Genomic DNA, 19,831 nt, shown 5'->3' on the forward strand with positions numbered 1-19,831 from the left:
TCTAGGGAGGAAAGCCTCACCCAGGACCGCATCGCTAGCGATGATTGAAGGAGCCATCAAGCCTTATGGTGACGACACAGTGGAACTCTCAATGAAAGCACCAATGTCGGTGTCAAAACCGGCGGATCTCGGGTAGGGGGTCCCGAACTATGCGTCTAAGGCGGATGGTAACAGGAGGCAGGGGACACGATGTTTACCCAGGTTCGGGCCCTCTTGATGGAGGTAAAATCCTATGTCCTGCTTGATTGTTCTTGATGATATGAGTATTACAAGAGTTGGTCTACCACGAGATCAGAGAGGCTAAACCCTAGAAGCTATCCTATGGTATGATTGTATATTGTCCTGCGGACTAAAACCCTCTGGTTTATATAGACACCGGAGGGGGCTAGGGTTACACAAGGTCGGTTACAAAGGAGGAGATATCCATATCCGTATTTCCTAGCTTGCCTTCCACGCCAAGTAGAGTCCCATCCGGACACGGGACGAAGTCTTCAATCTTGTATCTTCATAGTCCAACAGTCCGGCCAAAGGATATAGTCCGGCTGTCTGGAGACCCCCTAATCCAGGACTCCCTCAGGAGCGACCAGAGATGGTGCTGGTGGTGGGGAGGGAGAGGATGGAGTTCACTGTAGAAGCCCACTGAAGCACCCACCGCGCTCTGCATCATCAAGAACTACGCTTGTCACCGCCCTCGTCCCCGTGCCCTCCAGATCGAGCGTCGCTTCATCCTCGTTGCCGCTAATTGGGGGAAGACATGATTTTTAGGTATGGGAGGCGGGAGTTGCACAGGGAAATGGACGGTGAGCAGGGAGGCGGAGGAGGAGGGGAGCGGAGGAGGAGGGGAGCAGCGGAGCAGGGGGGCGGCGGAGGAGGGGACGGGCAATGGAGCAGGGGAGCTGCGGCGGAGGACAAGCGAGTGACTTGAGTTGAGCTGAGCAGAGCAGGTGAGCGGCGGAGGAGTGCGGGTTGTGTCGGACTAAAGAAAAGGGGGGGTTTTGCAAAAAATCCACGGTGACAACTTTTCCCGGATGGAGAGAGGATAAAATAACAACTTTATTATTACCTCTAGGGCATATTTCCTTCAGCTATGGCCAGGGCAGCGGTTTATATAGCAATGCTAGGCGGAAGAGGGACGGACGTGTGGTGCCGAAGGAGATGCCTTGGGAACCGCGTGCCATCAATGTGGATGGCAGACGGACGGGCGGCCATCGCGTCGCTTGAAATGCAGTAGTCACCTGTACCAGGAAGCGGCACTATCTCGGTCGACGTGTAACGCCCCGAACACACCCGCCGGTGGTCATTACTCCTGGCAAGATCTAGACTGGCCCCACAGATCAATACTAGTCTTTTCTACGCACTTTGTCCTCACTCGTGCGCACCCGGGAGTAACTTCCCGGTTGGTAACCCATCCTGACACTACTCCAAGCTGAGCACGCTTAACTCACTCATGCGCACCCGGGAGCAACTTCCCGGTCGGTAACCCATCCTGACACTACTCCAAGCTGAGCATGCTTAACTTTAGAATTCTATCCGAATGGGCTCCCGGAAAATAAGGAATTCCTTATTGATATGGGTAGTCTATCATCCCTAATAAGCCAGGCTATCACATACACCCCCACTCAGAGGAACCGACGTCCTCGTCGGGCCATAGGAACGTTCCCTCTTGGCACATACGTCTGTGCTTCCAGTCCGGCACATGTGCCATGTCGTGTGCCACGACGAGTCACAAACGTCATGCACAACATGATCGCGCACCTGTCCGCAAACATCCGTGTAACTGCGAGGGTCGGCTCTAATACCAACTTATAACACCCCGGACACACTCGCCGGTGGTCGTTACTCCTGGCGGGATCTAGACTGGCCCCACAGATCAATACTAGTCTTTTCTGCGCACTTTGTCCTCACTCGTGCGCACCAGGGAGCAACTTCCCGGTCGGTCACCCATCCTGACACTACTTCAAGCTGAGCACGCTTAAATTTGGAGTTCTGTCTGAATGGGCTCCTGGAAAAGAAGGAATTCCTTATTGATATGGGTAGTCTATCATCCCTAATAAGCCAGGCTATCACACGACGCGTCGCTTCAATGCCGGCGCAAGTGAGCGGCTGCGTCCACTTTAGCCGGGCATAAATGTGAGCAATGACGCTTTGGGGTGGCGGTGACCGTTTCGGCGAGAAACACGCGCAGGACAGGTGGGAGGGTTGATGGGCCAGGATGGTCACGAGCGGGTGTGGAGCGGTCTGAACTCCCGTAAAGCCCCCCAAGGTTGTCTCTGGTTCGCGGGAGAAAGTACTTTTGTCCCACGCTGTGATACGTCTCCATTGTATATACCTTTCCAAAATCTTTTGCCCTTGTTTTGGACTCTAATTTGCATGATTTGAATGGAACTAACCCGGACTAACGTTGTTTTCCCCCCTTCCCCATAGTAAGCCAGCCAATCATAGTAAGCTAGCCAATCCGTACCGGTATTTGATGGTGATGGTGAGGATGACTAACCTCGCTCTTGCAACCATGAATATTTTCTAGATACTACGGGCATATACCTTCTTCCGAAGGGTCCCCGTCCTACGGGGAAGCTATAAGGAATCACCCGCGAGCGAGGGCAAGTCTCAATTACGGTAGGAATGGAATACACCAATCATAACTCTGGTCTGGTCCCTAGTTCCCTAAGTAGTTAGTGAAACTTCCAGCTGGACTGACTGGATTTAGAGCTTAATGCTCCTATCTTTGAACTAGAATCTTAGCGCTTATTTCATGAAGATAGCTACTTTAATTGATACAAGAATGCCTACTTTGGACCAATAGGATCTACTCCTACTTGAATGCCAATCCAATCTCTTTCCCAATAAGAATTCCTAATCCCTAAATCCAAGCAAGGCATGATTGTTAGTCAGGATAACCAGCTTACATATCGCATTAAGAAGTACCGACTATGCTTTTTCCACTTCTTGGTCAATAGGACCTACTTCTCTGGTAAAGTAACCTTCAAGAGGGTTTGGAAACTTAGGCATACAGCATAAAAAAGTTCAGAAACCTCCGTCTTTTGGTCCTATTTTATCCGATTCAATGTGGGAATGACTAAGACAAGTTAGGCGAAACAGATATGCATGCACCATAGAGGTTTATCCACCATAGGTTTGTACACAAGAATAGTAGTCACAGCGAGGGATACAAGCTTCTCATAGAGCCAAATTGAAATGGCAAGATAGAAATCTGCCGTTGGTGAAGATGGAAAGCTTTGTATATTCTACGCTCGCTTAGAGATGAATCATACTTGATCACTTGATTGACCCACTTGGTGCCATAGGGTTGCCTACTTTTGCGCTAAGGGATCTACCGCGGGCTGTGCCTAGCGGATCCCATACAGATCTATAACCTAGTCATTACTCAAAAGGTTTCTCGCTTGAATAGGCTGTAATAGATCCTTCGATAAGAAGAGGCCTAGCTGGCTTTATGGATCCTTCCTCACAGAGATGAGAATGGAATCCAATAGAATTGAAAATAGTCAAGTCAGCTCGAGGCAGAGGTATCCATCCTTAGGCCTGGACTCACGAGACCAGGTTGGGTGCGGAAAAGGTGATGAGAAGTGTTTGCATAGAATTTATGGGTGTTGGCTATTCCTTTCCTTGGCCATGGCTAGTAGAAAGAATGGAAACCTTGGCCAGTAGATGGAAAGGGTACGGGAATGGGGATAGGGAAAGTGTACCGTTTCTTGTTTTGGTATGGGTGCGTGCAACATTGATTATTGATCGAGGCTCATAAAAGAAAGACTTGGGTTTGATAGATCTCCTAGACTAGAATCACTCCTTCCGGCATGCAAGACTTGAGTCGCCATCTCCATATCGGGGTCTGGGAAGCTCGTCTGTTTGTTTGGGGATTTTGATTTCCAATCTTAGGCTGTATGAAACAGAAGAATGAGAGAACTAGTTTCAAAGGATAGCGATAGCATTCCCGGAAAGTGAGCTTGACCCACGGATTCCAGAATGATGCAACAAGAAATGGTAGCTTTCTATGTTCCTAGGTGGATGGGTAAAGGCATTCCTAAGATGAAGATGCGGATGAAGATGGGGCTGGGCTATTGGTAACACCATTCCAGGCTCTCCAATTCGAATAGATCAATGGCTTGGTCTAAGCTTCCCTTGGTTCTTCCGTTTCGAGAGGAGGGGTATCAGATTGTGCATAGGTTGGTTGGTCAGGCTCAGTGTGAATACCTTTTGTGAGTGACTCACCATTCCTGCTTGATCTGTCTCCTGCTCCAGCCCCTGCTCCTGCTAGAAGGGCTTACGACGAATAGATTGTTGGAATGGCTTTAAGTGAAAGTGAATCCGGCAGCTTATATAGCGCTAGTGAGAGGCCTCCTAGTCTATTTCAATGGACGTCTCCTAATCCTTCTTTTTCTATGGGTTCAGGAATGCCATGCCAATAACAGATAGAGCAGCTAATGGTCAAGCCAGAGGCAGTAGGTCTCATTCCAGACTCCACTCAGAATACCCGGCTCTTTTTCTAGACTCCACTAGGAAGACCCTGCTCTTTCACAGATACGGGGATCAGACATGGCTATCGCTTCGACAGCTTCTCCGGATGAAAAGACGCCGCCCAATGGATGGAGTTGGAGGGACACGGAATCCTGGATATATTGCCTTGGTTCCGACTCTAAACCGTTCTAAACAGATTCTTTCTACATATGATGTTGGCAGTTATGCCTAGGTGATAGATGTATGTTGCTGGATTGGAAAGCTATACGATCCCTTTTATTCAATTATGACAGCTGAGAGGAATTTGGGATGGCCCCGCTAGAGTTTCCAAAATGAATCAAATTGAACCCTATTGTTTTTTCACTATAAATTCCATAGTATCAATACAATAACCTCTGAGAAATTGTGAGAACGGGAAGATGCAATCATTTAGATGGTGAAAATAGCCGAGAGTTGAGCAACCCCTAAAAGCACTCACAATGAATGGTACCAGCGGATACCAACCAGATAGAAACATGCTGAGAAACCTATGTTATAGCTGAAACTAATATACCAATCCTATCAGTGACCCTTTCCACATTCTTTTCTTAGTCACCTAACCTATGACTGCCTTTTATTTTAAGCTTTAATAACCTTAACATTCGAATCTGCATCTACTATTTCAGTTTTGTCTAAAGATACTATTCTTTGATCACTTGAAACATAGTAGAAATCATCTAAAACATATATTATTGTGGATTCCCTCTCCTTGTGGGCTGGACTCCTTTTTACATGGACAGACAGGAAAGTGGAATCTGAGGAATTAGCTGGAACAGATTCACCTTAGCTTTGAACGACTATATCCCCTCTTCTATCTACATATGGATATATATGGTCTTTAATAAAGGAAGATGATTTTAGCCGAGGACTAACACAACTTCCATTTTGCGGCACATCTCTCAGTGGGAATAGCATCATCCATGACTTCAGGCACAGCTAGCTACGGGTAAGTACAAAAGGTAATGACGAGAGGGTCGTCCTATGTACCCTGAAAGAGAAACTATGTGATAGAAGCCCGCTTTCCCTCTCTTCTATCCCACCTAACCACTTCGGGTATCAGTGGCCTCGTGATCTCCATGAACAGAGATCACTACACAAAAACAAATATATGAAAAACTTGCTTGCTTCTTCGAATCTCAAAATAACAGAACATATAGAAAGTGTTTTTGTGATGAGACCATTCTCTTTGGGGAACCTATAGAAAGATTATCAGACGGCTTTCATGATATTATGCTTCCTTGCCCGTGTGGAACATGTGTGAGCATTATGTTTTTACAACAAGTGATCCGACTGGAAGAAGTGTTATATGAGGACTTCGAGATCAAATAGAGAATCTGTTTCTCCATTCCTCGTGAGCCACTTATTTCTCCGAAATCAGAGATCAGAGTGATTTTCCTCCTTTTTCCCAAATAGTCGACGGTCGTACACCATTGGGATACTTCGGATAAACTGGAGTACATATATGAGAGACCGGTGCTAAAACCTTTTCTCGAGATATCTTCCAGATTCTTAGGGTCCTTGCTCCGGATCTCGCCCCCCGGTGCGAAAGCAGTTGGTTCCGTAGTTTGAGAATTCTACTAATTCCAAGTATTCCATTATTATTATTAAATAAGAGAATATAAAAAGTAAAGAGGAGAAGACATAACCAGAAGAATTGTGAGAAATAAGTTAATTTATCAAGTTGAGGCATTTTGATTTGGATTTCAAATAAGAAAGAAAAAAAGGATTTTGTGAAATTTAGGAGTCGTTCGAAAGCATCAAGAGGGAAGAACTCAGATGGAAAGGCAGGCGAAGTTGGCGGCCAACCTAATTCCCCTCCCAGTTGTACCCTTGTGCATCCCCTTCGTAAACGATTTCCACTGGATCTGGAGATTCCCCGGGTCCCCCCGAATCGTCATCTCGGACCCTGAATCATCATCCTACCTTTTACGCTTCCTCGAAGAAGACGGGCCTGCCTCGTTCGCCCCATCATTTGCTTTTGTGCTTTCAGGGGATCCCGTGGAATGAGCCTCCTGCTCTTCCGCAGGCGCATCGGGGTCGGGAGAATCTGGTTCACCGAGCTCGGCGTGGCGAAACTGCTTCGCTAGATTGGTGGCTGTTGCAACGAATTCGCTTGCGTCCCTGGCTTCCGTATAATCAGAGAAGATTTGTTGAAGAGTATCTCCTCCCTCACTATTCTAGAATATAAGATTTTCAGTGAACGGTCGCGCAGACTCACCCTCCTCTAAAGGAAGAGGAGTGCCTACTTCGTTAAATATTCTTTCAACCTTGGAAGTCAACTCCGAAATAATGTCTTCGGGATGGGTGGCGTGCGCCATTTCCTGCTGGAGGTCTGGTAGTCCGCTAATGGGAGGTTGGTCTATGGGAAAGTCACCCTCGTTAGGAGCATTGGTCATGACGAGAACATTGAGATCCGTGACATTCTCATTCCCAAGATGAAAGGCTATTCCTTGAACTCCGAATAAGACAACTAATGCCATTATTAGTATTGGCAACGCAAGACCAAATGATGGTATAGCAATGAACAAAAGAATGACACTTGGAAATAATGAATGAAGAATCATTGGAATTTCCCATCTTTTTCAGCTCTGCTCCCGAAAAGAGAAAGGAAAGGAGACTGATCTTGACGCCGGCGTTGGTTTTTCCAACGAAACGAAGATGTTTTGGATTGGTCTTTCTCATTCGGACACCCTCACCTTTCTTAGGACTATAAAGCCTTCTCGAATTAGTTCTATGGTAGAAGCTTTGAACGTAGACCCGGATACAAATCTTTCACTCACTGAAAAGTGAAAACCTGTGACTATATCGTCCTAAAGACGGATGCGGCGGGAAGAAGTGGCATTTAGAAGTGTTGCTGACTTTACATTTAGGTTTCGGCATAACAAAGCTTGCACTGTCTTTTCGCACTTAGGCGCACAGTGTGCCGTTGGTAATGATTCTACTATGGTGCTGCAAATTCGCAAGCTGATCCTAAGTAATCGTTGTTGTTCATTGGATTCCTTCGGAATTACTTTGTTAGGATTGAAGAATTGCTGCAATGCTTCCTGAATAGACTCGATTCTCCCATCGAGAGTTTCTTTGAAAGTCTTACCTAAACTCTTCCGACTGAATATGAGAAAGCCTATAAAACAATGAGCTACTATCATTTCTTCATTATAGATTGAGATCTTCTTCGGACTTGATGCACAAATAGATGGAATAGCAGCAAATAGCATATTTCTATCCTTCATATCCGTAGAAACAAATCTCATCTCCAGGTAACTCCATCTTTTTCAGCTCTGCTCGCTCACTTTTGAAAGGAAAGCAGACTGATCTTGACGTCGGCGTGGGTTCTACCAACGAAACGAATCCATTTTGGATTGAGATTTCACATAAGCATTGCACAATGATCCGCATTAGGCGGGGAGCAGCAATGATACCGCCGGCCAGGAATAAGTACCTATCCCTCTTATACTTAAGAAAAGAGAAGATAAGCTGGTGTTGAGAAATGAGAAGTGGGCTATATCCCCGGGGACTTTTTAAAAGCAGCTGAAAGGAAATGCTGCTTCCTTTCTATACGCTAATTCTTGCTTTGAAGAGATGTTCCAGACAAGGCATTCTTAATTCCCACCTCACCTATATCCAACTTGAGGTATTCCATTGTTTCTAGTATAATAAGCAGGTTTAAGCCATGGAAGACATGAGTCACTAAAGTGTTGTTAACTAGATCACGAAAGATGTGCCAAAGAGGTTTTCCAGCACATGGAATAGCACTCGCAGGGGCATCCTGTCAGTCGCCAGGCCATGCACATTTGAAAGAATTCCCACACACAACGGGAGCCATTTCAACCATTTATGCTCTATGTTGCAAACTAGGGGGCATAAGCTACCAAACCCCTGGTTAAGAATCTATATCATACCGAGCAATCATTCCGTCTTCTTGAGAAGAAAGAACACATGAATCCTCGCTTTGAGCTCACCTACGAGTGCACCTAACAAGGTTTTCCAGACCTAATAAACGTTCATTGCAAAGAAATGTTGACCTCTGATTTAGAGAGGATCAACCACAGTTTGAGAAAAGAAAAGTGCACACTGACATTATGCCTCATAAAGCTACCCCCATTCATAGCTTTATTCACTGTCTGCTTGAATAGCTTCATTTCAATGTTAGGATGACCCGCAAGGTCATCTAAAATAGCTTCCACCTATCTAGTTTCCATGTGGCACGCCAACCACAATCACTTCATCCCTTGGCTTATTTATCATAGCTGCCTACCTCTTCAGATCAAGGATCAAAGACTACAGGAGCTCAAAGTTATTGTCGCACACTTCCATCTAGGAGATGCATGTTAAGCTATCCCTTGGATTATAGCCTAGGAGGTCGATTGTCAGGCCTTGTTCTATGAAAAGAGTATCCTTATGGTTTAGGAACCCCAACATCTATTGAAAAGTATGATGCACCCCTCGGTTTACCAACATTTCCATTCAATCTCATTTAGATTCTATTAACTAACAAGCCGGGATCCAATTCCATTTCAACCACTGAGGTCATTAACGAACTAGAAAAGAGCTAAGGAACTATTTCCAGATACCTAATCGGGTGCTGAACGAACTACTACTTCAATATGTCATTGCAATTTCAAATGGGTTTCGATGGCACTCAAGCAGCCTCACTACTTCGATCTCAGTAACCTAATGATCTCCCCAAACCAACTCATTCTCGGAAGGAGACATGGCCAAGGGTGAACAAGATACGATGGCTGAGAATCTCTATTCCTACAAAATAACATGATTCACATGCTCAATACCCAGGACGGTGGTTCCTCCCACCTGGCAGATCTAAGAATACAACCCCTACGACACAGTTGAAACCAATTGTCTCTCACTTCAAAGATGGACCCTCTGTTCCTTTGAAATGCCTTTGATACATCAATTCTGCACTTTTGAAAGTGAAGATCTAGGTCCAAGAGGAATGAAATGAGCATACCAGGAGTTGTCTATTCACATGTCATATGAAGAATACTTATTTTCAGAGAGTGCCTCCAGGTTCTCTAGTAGCTATATCAAACCACAACTCTGTACTAGCCAAGAGGCTTCGGTACTAACCAACACACCAGGATTCAATGATGCAAAAAGAAAAAGGAAGATAATACCACTGCTGTAGATGCACGCCCTTCTCTTAGTTGAGAAGAACACAGGTAAGAAAGTCTAGAAAGTTCTGAGACTGGGGTAGGTGAATCCATTGATCTTGACGTAGGGCTTTCCCCTCCACCCGATGGTGATTGACTTACTGAAGACCGGCCCTAAGCCATTAATGAATTGAGCCTGGTGAACCATTGATATAGCACTCTGCAGGGCGAAGGCTATGCTTATCATGATAGTTTACAGAAGCTCTTTCCTGACCTGGAATAGACGAATCCTAACAAGATTCTAGACATACGGGGGATGAAACAACATCTACTCAAATTTCATTCACAAAGCCATCAAGGCGGCACTCAAGAGAGGTTGTTGTCTACCTAATGCCATCCCTTCGATCAGATTGTAATGGCAGTAGCCCCAGTTTCACAAGTTTCGATACCCCAGCAATGTGCAAGAACATCCTCGAAAACGTCTAATGTGACTTCACCTGAAAGTGCATCTGGAACCGCTCCCAGTGCTGATTTAGATGTTGTAGGAACGAACAAAGATTGTGGTGCTGAAACAAATGGACAACAGGATCTATCCTCTATTGGCGTTTGATAGCTCATTGCTACCTCGCCGGAAGGATGGGGAGATAGACTCTGACCCAGATCTCGCTATAGCCGCCAACGGATCAATTCATTAAGGGCACACCCAGGCAGGGAAGAATTCTCAATTAGTTCATTGAGTTTAGGAAAGGATGCCAGTTTGGAACAGTTGGTGGAGCATGGTGAAACGCGCTCATTTGGAGTGGCTGAAACAGAAACGTACTCGAGAGCTACTCGTCTTCCTAAAAGCTCTAGCAATGCAAGACCTGTCCTAATGCAATAAATACCGGTGCTCTCGAACTCAATCAGCACAGGTACAGGGCCAGGAGCTTCTCCAGCTCTTGGTACCGTCTCTTCTGCCCCACCTGTATAGCTAGGGTTAAGTAACCCATTTAGGAGAAGATAAGAGAAACACCATCTGGTAAGGTTGGATCTATAAAACAACGTTGGTTGACAGAGCTATCTTGACATTATAGGTGGGGTCTTTGGATAGCAGGTATGCTGTGTCAGAGAGCATTGGTGAGATTATCCATCTTATAACCCCCGTTAGACCGACAGATGATAGATTCCCTTCCAAGCCATTGAAACCTCGCTTTTCTTATCTAAATACAGGCATTAGAATATGTTTTTTGATTGAATAGGTTCTATCTGCTTCCCTTCATTATCCGTGTGCTTGTGGATTTATTAGAATCCATTTCAGTAGGACAACAGGGCTCTCGCCTAGATGATTCTAAAGTGGAAGCAATTCAGGTATCAGCAGATACGGGTACTAATTCACATTTCTGTCGCTACCCCATGGTATTGGAGCTTGTAGTGATAAGGATTTTTTTAATAGATAGTTTGTTTTATCCTTGAAGTAAGAGCACTGAGAATATCTTAGCTTTCCAGCCGAAAGAAAGCATAGAGAACCATCAAACAAATACTGGATGGAGAATGCACTCTTCGTTTCCCAAAGGAAGACGAAGGGAAATGACCCTTTCTCAGGATGGATTTATTGATTCAACTCATCTAGATGATGATCTGTACCTAGTAACCTATAAAAACAAAGTGAGTGATGATTTGTTTAAGGAAATGGAGGAGACAACAAAGCAGCCAGCTAATACAGCAGTTCAGGTCTCAGCTGCCTATGCCAGGATAGTGTTATACCCTTTTATTAAAAGGGATGATTGCTATTATACGGACACGGACTCTATTGTTGTTCAGAATGAACTTCCAGAAGAAATGGTATCACCTAGCGAAATACGAAAGTTTAAGAAGGAGCACTATGTAAAAGAGGGAATCTTTTTGGCTCCCAAGTCATACTGCATACATGCATTACATGAAGATAAGGAAGAAATAATCATGAAGCATAAAGGACCGGTTAGAAAGGTAATAACTAAAGATTCTTACATAAACCAGCTAGCAGACCCAACATTAAAACAACAATTTTCATGTTCAGCTGACTTTCATCGTGATTTTTAAAATTTATGTGTAGAGAAAAAAATAAATACGTACATAGTTGGGATAGGAAATAGTACTAAGCGAGAATTAGTATATGATGAGGATGGAACGTGGATAGGAACTAAACCTCCTCATATAGGAGAGGATTCTATTGTAGTATCCATCCTACTGCCCATAAAGTCATAACCGACATATTAGGCAAAATGAATAATCTAACAAAAAATGCAATCTAAAAGATCATAAATCTGATGATGATAAGAAGATCAAAGATTATAAGAAGAGAGAATCTCATTAGACAAAGAAGAAGAAAGCAGATAAGAAGAAGCCAGTGAATAAGAAGAAGAAGCGGTAAGAGCAGTTAGGATGGATAGCGGGCGAAGGACGAGAGAAAAATGCTGATGTCAGTGAAACAGGTCATAATACTCCCTATGTCTTGACTTCAGGGAGAGTGAGAAAAGACCATCTTCCGGTTACTGTGCCTGTGGTGCTTGCTGTAGGGATGACTTATGGCATGCGGGAATGTCAAGTAAGTACGGCTTTCAATAGCTAATACGAGTTGGGATGACCAGCAACGTCAAGAGGGGTCAAGCAAAACTAGCTCTATAAGCTCTTTAAAACGAGCTAGAACTGCATCAATCGAATTCAAGGTAATAAATCCCACTGATAAAAAATACATAGGCCTTATGCCCACTTACCACTTCAATGACGGACTTCTCCGATACCGATACCAAACCTAGCTTGAGAGAGATCACAGGCATGTGGTGAACCATACCGAGTGAATGAGTACTGAAATGAACCATATCGAGCTGTGGTCTTACTCTACAACTCAAGTTCGATGAGCTCTTAGCGGAGTTGTGTGCCTACTATCTACTAAGTTGTGTGCTAGGGATGGAAAGAAAGCAAGAAGCATGCCAGGCAGTTTCCACTTTCTTACCGGGCGAAGGCAGTGAATGGTTAGCTATTCGAATGGTTTACTTTACTTCGATACTGGCATTCTTCTTTAATGAATTCTATTTCACAGGTGGAATGAGGAGAGAAAGAGGTGAGATCCGATTGCATGACAAAGTAGATCTGCACGTGGCGAAAAACAAAAATTCTCATAGATAGACAGAGATTTCAGGAAGGATTCAGCAGTTGATTGATCTGGTTATCCTGGGGAATCCGGAACGGTACCCGCATTCTAGGTCTAGGACTTCGAGTTCCCTTTAGAAGCAGTTTTCCTCTTCTTCAATCTCGAATCCCGAAGGGGAGGCTCTAGTTGCCAAGTAAGAAAAGATCTCGGTAGTTCAATTCATGCATGTGAAAGCTTATCTGCCAGATACAAATGATACTTGCCACTACTTGACCGAAACTGGGACTTGAGGAGGAATGAAATTCTAAGGGAAATCAATCAACTAATTGAAATAGTGATATCGGTATCAGAACTCTGGAGAAGGGCCCGGCCTAAGCGCCCTCTTGAGACTTGGACTCGAAAGAGGGATAGATTAGTGGGTCAATAACCAAGTTCCCCGATTGGATTCCAGTATCTGATCAAGCCGAAGTAAGCAAGTTCCGGATTCGAATTTCCTTTTCTGACACATCCACTCGGTATTCTAGTTGTACCAAGTCTTTTTCTTCACTCTTTAGAGGGAAAGTATGCTTTGGATTTGCTCAGTGATACAGGTATGCTTGCCAACCCTGCTGCATTGTCTTGATCTCTCCCTGGGATTCGGAACTTGGATCTGGGAAAGGAGGCTTAAGAAGAATATGACTCCATATTAGTAGTAGTATGTTGCACTAGACTCATATGATTAGGAAGCGATAGAAGTTATCAAAAGCAAAAAGGATAGGGGCAAGAAAAGGGTTTGAAAGTTCATTCTCATCCCTACAAACTTTCTTTTCTTCTTGGCGTACAGAATTCTCTGCCATTAGTCACCCTTAGCGCGAACCATCTTCTTTTCGAAGGACGGAGTCGAGACTCCTATCTATTCGTAACACTTGCACGATGAACTATTCGTCCCACTATCTCCCTTTCCATGAGACCTACTATACCCCTTTTCTACCTATACCTGGCTAGACTCGTGTACCTCGATTTACGTACATTCACCTAATTTACTAACGTTATTGCCTGCAATCGAGCAAATACCAATAAGACATTGATCTCTAAGGAGCTGTTACGAAGTGTTGCAGTCGCTGCTAACGGTAGGATTTTCTATCACGTTTTTTTCATTAACGTGCTTGCACCCACTAGTTTACTGCTTGCTTTAGCTTAGCTTTCCCGAAACCATCAACTCTAGCTTTTTGAGCAGGTTTTTACCAATCTGGTATCCGCTGCTGATCCATATTCTAAGATACCCGCTTTCTTTACGACAGTATCCTGTATGCTGCCAAGATCCATGAAGTAAAAAGGAGGGATATGGACTCCATCCTATAAACTCAATATATAGAGGCTACTCCAGAAACAGGAAGAAACCACACTCAGCATACAACACCGACTCGTCTTAGACATGCTTTTCTAAATACTCAATTATACTATTATGTACTTGACTTGCTAGGAATTGGATGAAACTATTAATGCATCCCATTATCTATTTCTTCATTCAGCTATGAGAGCTAGAAATTGATAGAATTTATCCATTCTACTTCCTCCACTTCTTTAAAAGCTTCTCCAATCACACTTATTACAATCTCACACACTTCTTCTTCTTCCTGACCTTGCGCACAGCGCTGAAAATCCAGTATAGATTTCGCGATATATCAGGTATAGTGGTTTGAACCAGCTCATGCCTCAGTCCAAGTGTTTTCCGTACGCCTTCCTTAAAGGGCTTGGTTTAATCAGTAGTGGTCCTATCACGGGTGTCACATTCATTTTGACCTATCCGAGAGACCCTATTTGATTAAGAGATCCATGCGATGCCAGAATCCGTCACTAAAGCACCGTATTGAGAAATAGATACCCAGCTGAGGAGTAGATGAGGGGCAGTGAAATCCATCTAAAGAATGCCGTGGAAATGCTACTTGTTGAATATCAAAAATATAGGATATCGAAAGGTGATGCGAGCGCTAGCTCATCTTAGAAGTGAGGTGAAAGATTTCTTTGATTTCGCGATCGATCCTATTTTGCTGTTCGTTCTGTAAATGACCTTGAGTTGTTTTTCACATTCTTTCTACAGGTAATTGCAGATATTGACAAAGATGGTGTACATGAAATGGTGATTGCACTTTGACTCAAAAGCACTATTCGATAAGACGCAGTAGAACTGTGCACCCGTTTTTGTTTGAGTTTGAGGCGACCTATACTAAACTATAATAGCAAGGAGAGACAACAGCTGATACCAGATCATACTACAGTACATCTAGTGCGTGCTAAAACCCTCCTTGTGTACTAGGCTTATGAATAAACTAAACTGTTGAGACGTCTCTAGTGTAGGTGACAGGGAAGCCATGCTCGTTAGAAGAGAAAACAGATGGTTTGAGCAAGCATGGGTTCAAGCTCTAGTGGATGGGTTTGATAGCTGAACGCAAGGATAATTCATCTACGTAGCTAGTTGGTTATGGTGGCGGAGAAGCCCCTCTTTAGCTAGATTGGGCTCCTTTACTACTTTATTTAACCCGGGGTTATGCCTAAAACTGGTATCTTATTATGCGTGTTCGACTAGTTCCATTTCTGATTCTCCTTCTTCGCTGGGGTCTACATACGAAAGAATGGAACACTTGACAGCTTCGATACTCAAATAACCAGCTCACTATGCTTAGGTTGTGTTAGGAAAACGAAGATTTCCAAGGGACTAATTCTTTCGCGCATCTGTTTCTCCATCCGTTCTCTTCACATAAGAAGCCAGCCGCCTACTCCTACTATTGGGTCGGTTGGTCGGTCAAGTGAACCACGCCTAGCAGGTGGGTATGCCGATAAGATTCCTTTGTTCGACGTACGTCCATATGAAGCGAGCGCTTCAAAATGAGGCTATTATGCTGAAACTAGGGCTCCCTCTGGACGGGTAGAGCGAGAGGGATAGCAAGCACTTGAAAAGGGAAGGAAGGGTCTTAGAACTACTGAAACAGTAGTAGAACTCTTCCAAAATCCAAATAGGAGAGTGAAAAACAAAAAGAAGACCATTGGGCTGGGGAAGACTCCCTCAATCACTCTGCTGGGTGATGCTTCTTACTCTACCTTTCAATTCCTTTGCCTTTCTTCTTCTGATCGATCCAATGGTTCGGACTAGGACGCGTAAACCTCAAAGGGAGATTGACCCTACCCAAGTATTTTCTTAGATAGAAGTGGTTGGTCAAGTGTGAGTCACGCCGGGGCGGGTAGACCCACTTTTAATAGCAACGCCCAGATCAATGGAAAATGGAAGTTTCTAGAATTGCTACTCTGTTCTGTTCAAGAATTCTTTCTCCAGGGTTCGGTTCAGAAGGCGGGATGGAAGAGAGAGAATGGGCTCATCGTGCAACAAGGTCGATCGATCACTCAAACTGTTCGGTATCTCTACAATTGAGTGAGCTGTGTTGCAAAGGAAAATGATGAAATTGCTTACTTTTCACAGGCGTGAATTCTATCTTCGATTAGATAGTTTCCATGCTTTTGATAAAAAGATGGGTTGGTATCTGAATGAAAGTCGGTAAGCAATCAATCTAGTGCTGTCCTCGACAGACCAGGAAATGTAATAAACTTTGGAGCCTCATCATTGGAAAGATTGACAACTTAACAGTCTAAAAACTATTCAAAGAGTGACTTTTAAGCCCCACTGGTTCACTTTATTTTCAACGGACATTTCCTCCCTCGTCAGCAGCTTCATTACCTGCTAAGTCTGGAAGGGTAGTAAAATCACTCACAATAATCAATCTTTTCTTATGATACTAATACGATGCAAACGGTGACACCCCCGGATAATGTGTCTATGCATTTGTGTCTGTCTTCCCTTAGATGTGAGGAATCGAATCTCTATTGAAATCTGGAATCACAAGGTATCCTTTCTTTAAAAACACATGAACGGGCGCCCTGAATGAATAAGAAATCGCTGCTATAACAGAGAGTTGCCCCAGATCATACAATGTGGTTCTTTACTTTTGGCTGGCTAGCAGATCAGCGTATTTATACAAAAGAGTAGACAAAGGTTCTGACAGGGGTAACTACTACCAAGAAGCGAACTCAGAGAGATGAAGAGAGAGAAGTTAGCCGCAACCGATCATCGGAGGAAGCAGGCTTACAAGAAACTGATGGGACGATCGGAAGAAGAGAGTGATAACAGGTTTCTAGTTGACAACCTTCCGCATTTCTTATTGGGATAGATTTCATACATTCCTATTTCCTTTACCCTCCCATGAGGAAAAGCTGGTGTGATTAAGGTTATCTAAAAAAAGCTCATAGTGTTATGCCTTGTAGCTTATTCCACTCTCTATAATAGTTCCCTTCGATTCAACACAGTGAAGACAGTTTCAATCGGGTCGATGGACCCTTGGTTGTTTTTGTGATAAGTCGCTATTATCAAATAAATAGTCATTTCTTGCTCGATTCGAGAGGTGATTTCATTCCACAGTGACAATTCATGTTGAACGCGTCCTCCAGCATTTACGATTCTTCCTACAGAGGGCACTACTGGCAAAGAATAACCTTTCCACCCGACGATAGCTTGGCCAGATCTTCACGATAAATTTACTTACTCGCATCAAACAAAACCCTTTGATTAATTGCCAATAGTGTCTTCTCTTGGCTTCCCCTCAACTGTTTGAACCAGATGTCCACCCCGAAACGAAATAGGTCTTGTGTCGGCCCCTCAGTTCTAGGCCGAAGTAGAGCAAACGTGTTTCCGCACGCGTCCAAATTCTTAATCATATACAACCCATTTCTGGTGTCTAACGCATACCTAACCCGAGATGGCCAGAGACAACAAAGAGGGGAGTTTTGCTCGCCTCAGATATGGATAAATCCAAGCGTTGAAGCAAACACACTCAGCTATAACACCCAGTTATAGGTTTTGGGAAAAGTCCTACCGATGTAATTATAGACAGCATAATTTGGCCTTCCTGGTAGGGACCCATGTTATACCCTGACCAACGCTTCTTCCTTCTCTTTCCGTCCTTTGTAATACCCAACGCACAAACAAGGACAAATTTCTTAATGATTGATATTCATGAACGCTTCCTTCTCAGGCTTGTGTTAGTTAAACACCCCTAGCCCGCCGATAAGCCTGCTTGCTACTATCACTTTCGTCTTTGAAGTCTCCATTCCCAATATCTTTATTGTGTGGGTGTGAAGTTCCCAGGAGATACATAGGGTAAGATATATGACCAGGCAGCTGCATCGAGTTTCTCTTCTTCCACTATCGGATCGGGTATTTTCTCCGTTCGATCGGCTTGGCCAGCCCGGAATTAATACGAAGTGAACGGGAACCTTGCGCATGCAGCGCTAACAGCTTTCGACTCGAGTACAGTAGGAATAGTTTCCTTAACCTGAGTGACCAAAGGAAGAACGCTCTTGATACATTCCATTCGGAAGATCACATTGAGTAGGTGGCTCCAGCCTGCCAGGAGCCCATCTTGAATAGTAAGTTCGGATTGCTAAGATAGGAGCAAAGCCGAACATAAGCATCAGTACGGATCGACTGGCCCGCCCACCATCACCACCGGAACTTTCACCTCTCGGCTCAGAGAGTTTATCGCATCCATATCTTCTTGGGGCTTTCAGGTATCTTTTATAGATTCCTTGAGATGGAGGCACTAGTGTGACTTTAGGTGACCTAAGTTACTTAAGATGACTTTCGGAGTAGTTCTGCTTGAGCTGCGGGTAATTCATTTTCCGGATGGTGCTTCTCAATAGAAGAATCGATACGGGTAGGACCACTAACCAACAGGAAAGCATCTCCAGATCCGATATGAGAACTTGCTTCTCTATACGAAATTCATTAAATGAAAAGGTAACTGTATGCGCTCTATGCGCTTTGTCTTCATCACCATTATATCCTTTTTATCTCTTGTGGAACGACTTGGGAAAGTTGCCCAGAAAGACAATAAAACTCCCGTATTCGCCCTTTCTTGCTTGCCCCTAACCAGAATAAAGGTCACAATGAAACTTTGATAAATTGGACTCCGCTAAGACCCGCTTGATATGAGTAGATTGCCCCGAGTATTTTACTTTGACAAGACAAAATCACTTGTTTTTTTAGCTATATGAGAAAGAGCTGGCGTGTACCCGAACCCCCCTCCTGGTAGCAAAATAGATCAATACCTCGATTCGTATCTACTCACCGGGCGGAAAAAACATAACATAGCATTTCTCATAAATAGACAGTTTTCGTTGAAACGATCATTTCCAAGTACAAGATGTTGTTTCCCTGTGAAGAATTCCGCTAGCTTGGCATGTTGGTACCAAAATACTACCTATGCTGACAGCTAGCAATCGATAAGCCATCTAGCTTCTCTCCGCTACGGTGACGGCTTATAACACGTCGATCCAGCTTTTCTTCCTGGCGCAGTAGATGAAGGTCCATTGGGCGTAGAGAGAGTACCATGTGATCAGTCTGTAATGCTTATTGGAAAGTGCTCTCTATCGTCCGGGTTGTGAAAAACACATGTTCTGACTTCTCTTCTGAGAAAATGGGGTGGATCATCTTCAAAAGCAACTCTGCAAGCAAAAGCCGCCTCACAAGCGCATACCTTTCTCCCTTGGAACAGAAGTCGTCGTACTCCACTTCAAGATGCTCCTTGGTGGTCGCTCTCCGAAGCAACGTCGCTTGAATACGAGACACATCACTCCTCAAGCACGTTTTTGTTGGAAATATGCCCTAGAGGCAATAATAAATTGATTATTATTATATTTCATTGTTCATGATAATAGTTTATTATCCATGCTAGAATTGTATTGATAGGAAACTCAGATACATGTGTGGATACATAGACAACACCATGTCCCTAGTAAGCCTCTAGTTGACTAGCTCGTTGATCAATAGATGGTTACGGTTTCCTGACCATGGACATTGGATGTCGTTGATAACGGGATCGCATCATTAGGAGAATGATGTGATGGACAAGACCCAATCCTAAGCCTAGCACAAAGATCATGTAGTTCGTATGCTAAAGCTTTTCTAATGTCAAGTATCATTTCCTTAGACCGTGAGATTGTGCAACTCCCGGATACCGTAGGAATAGTTTGGGTGTGCCAAACGTCACAACGTAACTGGGTGACTATAAAGGTG

General features: G+C 44.1%; 3 pseudogenes; 1 reads left to right on the top strand and 2 right to left on the bottom strand.

The window, feature by feature from the left end:
* Positions 1-5,732: 5,732 nt before the first annotated feature.
* LOC119298391 lies at positions 5,733-6,202 on the bottom strand (annotated as a pseudogene).
* A 229-nt stretch (positions 6,203-6,431) lies between these two features.
* Positions 6,432-7,763, bottom strand: LOC119300415 (annotated as a pseudogene).
* Positions 7,764-11,150: 3,387 nt separating this feature from the next.
* LOC119296736 lies at positions 11,151-12,009 on the top strand (annotated as a pseudogene).
* Positions 12,010-19,831: the final 7,822 nt, after the last annotated feature.

Source organism: Triticum dicoccoides, chromosome 5A (genome assembly GCF_002162155.2).
Source record: "Triticum dicoccoides isolate Atlit2015 ecotype Zavitan chromosome 5A, WEW_v2.0, whole genome shotgun sequence".
Taxonomy (NCBI): domain Eukaryota; kingdom Viridiplantae; phylum Streptophyta; class Magnoliopsida; order Poales; family Poaceae; genus Triticum; species Triticum dicoccoides.